Here is a 3,579-nt window from a genome sequence, read left to right on the forward strand (position 1 = left end):
TTTTGTTTTTTTAAACTGAAATGAATCTCGGTATATATAAAACATAAATTGCCTTAAAAGTGTTAAGAATAAAAACAACATCGCTTATATAGGAAATAACCAATTCAATCACCAGAAAACTAGTCATTTTATGAAACTCTATCCATCTACTCGTTGCTCCAGAATTGTGGTCTAATGAGAGAAAAGGTTAAAGTCACAGGAACAGGACCTGGAGATATGGCACAGTAGTTAAGAGAATTTCCTCCTTCTACAGGTGACCCAGGTTCTATACCAAGGACCCACATGGAGGTTCACATGCATCTATAACTCTCATTCCAGGGATTCTGATGCCCTCTTCTGGCCTCCAGGAGCATGACGCACATACATACATAGCGGCAAAACACTTATACACATAAAATAAAAGGATATAAATACTTTTTAATGGAGAAGACACAATCATAAAAACAAGGGCATTAAATGAAAGTGAGGAGTGAATTATACTAAAAATTACATTTAGAAATAAAACTCATATTAAATATGCATGTAAGAGAAATATAATTTACAAAACTAGTCTCATAAGAAACAGACAACCTGAATGCTTGTACAACAACTAACAAAACCAACTATGTGTGTGTGTGTGTATGTATGTATGTATGTATATACATATATGTATATATATGGTTTGTTAGCTGCATTATATATAGAAAAAATCCAAGAACATATACCTTATATATTGATCTGTAACAAGTTGTAAAACAGGGAAATACATCTACGAATAATTTTATGAGTCCAGTTTACTTTTTTTGAGAATGAAACCAAACAAGTACTCGATAGAAAAGTAATAGAGAATAATATTTGTTAATACGATGTCAAAGTTTTCTATAAATCTTAGCTGAAGTAAGTAGAGAAATAATTAAAAGTAGTACATGGGAAAAGATTTATCATAGTAAGAAAAAGAAAATGTATTATTAGAAAATCCACCATTGGAATTTATTTTAAGTGAATTTATAACTTATGACTAAAGTTAAACACAATAATAACAGGACTCCTAAATCAATCCATTCTTAAGAACATAACTAAAAGGAGAGGTGACACTATGGATCTGGCAGAGGGTAGAGGAATTGATAGTTCCAGCTTCAGAGGAGATCATGCAGATTATCAGGCTGGAAGACCTCAATGGAAACAGCAGGCATTTTGAACACCTCAGAAATTAGCAAAGTATTTTAAATGACACCTCAAAAAGTGAGTTTTGAAGACAAACTGAAAACAGAATGCATATTTGAAGATGGAATGTGATGTTAGATTCTGACCCCAGAAGCACAGAAGTGTATTTTTTGAGTTCATCTTTTGAATGACACAAAGCAAAGTTGAGGGTGTGAATACTATAACTCATCAAACAGGTTATAGAAGGTTCATCATATGACAAGATAAATACCTAATCCCAACCCTCAGATCAAACTATTTTACTAGCTTCCTAGAAGACTTTCTTCTAAACATCATCCTTCCATTTTTCCCTTCTTCCTTCCTTACTTCATTTCTTTTCCTTTTTGGCAGCAGAATATTTTTACTCAAGAAGTCTGACCAGCACGAGTAAGTATCAGTAGTGTTAAAATTAAACAACCCTTTCAGGACTCCCATTATTGAGACTATAGCACCTAATACCCTTCCAGGTGTTCACATTCCCCAGAAAGCATTTCAGTTATCCAAATTCAAGTATGAGTAAAACCACTGAATGTTGAGAGCAGTTTGTAATAGGAAAGAGAACAGGCAAAGATAGAATGATGAGTGTGAATTTGCTTCGATGGATACCACATGGACCAGCTAAAGGTAGTTACAGCTTATCCTTACACCTCAACATTATAAATTCATAGTATCATTGCCTCAGGGTAAACACTTGACAAAGGCATTCCAAGAAAATTTACCTGAAAGAAAAGCTGTTATATCCATTTTAATATCTAACAAAATTGACATCAAGCCAATATTATTCAAAAGAGATGAGGAAAAACAATGTATATTCAACAAAGGAAAATAAACAAGATGACATGTCAACTAATGATATGTGATACAAAGGAAAAGGACAGCATCCTTTATAAAAGAAACATTGATTCTGAGGAAATCACATAATGACTTTCACCTAGGGATGGTAGGATGCTTCAGCTCCCTACTCTCCACAGTGGACAAGTTATCAAGACAAAAACTAAAGCAGTGAATAGAGCTTACTGATACTATAAATCAAGTTAATTTAATAAATATATACAGAACATTCCACCCAAAAACCGTAAGAATATACCTGTTTTATCAGCAACTCCCAGAATTTTCTCCAAAATTGACCTACTCAAGCAGAAAGCAAGTCTGAAAAGAAACAAGAAAATTAAAATAACTCATGCATTCTATCAAACACTGTAGTTAATCTGGACATCATCAACAAGAGCTAAAAACAGAAACATTTCTTTTTTAATATCTTTTATTGATTCCCTTATTTATTTACATTTCAAATGTTATCATCCTTCCAAGTTTTCCCTCCACAAGCTCCCTATCTCCTTCTCCATCCAGCTGCCTCTATGAGGATGCTCCCGGACTTGCCCATTCACTCCTGCCTCAGCAGCCTATCTCTTACCTTGAATCATCAAACCTCCACAGGACCAAGGGGCTTCTCTACCAGTGATGCCAGATAAGGCAGTCCTCTGCTACATATCCAGCTGGAGCCATGGGTATCCCCTGTGTATTTTTGGTTGGTGGTTTAGCGTCTGGGAGCCCTAAAGGCTCTGGCTGGTTGATATTGTTGTTCTTCCTATGAGTTTGCACAACCCCTCAGGTCCTACAGTCCTTACCTGAACTTCCCCATTGGGGTCCTCACACTAAGTCCAATGCTTCATGGTGTACGTGCGCTTCTGTATTTCTCTGGCTCTGCAGAGCTTCTCAGGTGTAGCTATACTGTGCTCTTGTCAGGAAGTGCTTCTTGGCATCAGCAATTGTGTCTGGGTTTGGTGTCAGTAGATGGAATGCATCCCTAGGTGGGCAGCCTCTTGATGATCTTTCCTTCAGTTCCTGCTCTACTCTTTGTCCCTGTGTTGCCTTTTGACAGGAGGAATTTTGGATTAATATTTTTGAGGTCGGTGGGTGGCCCCACTCCTCAACTTGGGACAGGGCCTATCCACTGGATATGGTCTCTATAGATTCTATCTCCCTTTTGTTGGATACTTTTGCTAAAATACTCCATATTGGGTCTTGGGAAGCTCTTGAGTTCCTTGAATAGCCTTTCTAGTGACTATTCCATTTCCCTTCCCCACACTGCTACTTGCTCACTTTCAAATTCTTGACCCTCTGTACTTCTTCCCTGTCTCCTCCCATATCCGTACTAGCGCCCCCTTTCCTTTCCTCTCCTCTCTCCCTTCCACATCCTTCTCTTCCTCTACTTCCCAGAGATTATTCTCTTGCACCTACTGAGTAGTACTGTAGCATCCATACTTTGGTGTGATCTTTTTTCTTCTTGGGTTTCATATGGTCTGTGAATTGTATTGGGGGTATTCTGAAATTCTATTTGTCTAATATCCACTTATCAGTGAGTACATACCATGTGAGTTCTTTTGTGACTGGGTT

The sequence above is a fragment of the Mus caroli genome, chromosome 7 (genome assembly GCF_900094665.2).
Source record: "Mus caroli chromosome 7, CAROLI_EIJ_v1.1, whole genome shotgun sequence".
Lineage (NCBI taxonomy): Eukaryota > Metazoa > Chordata > Mammalia > Rodentia > Muridae > Mus > Mus caroli.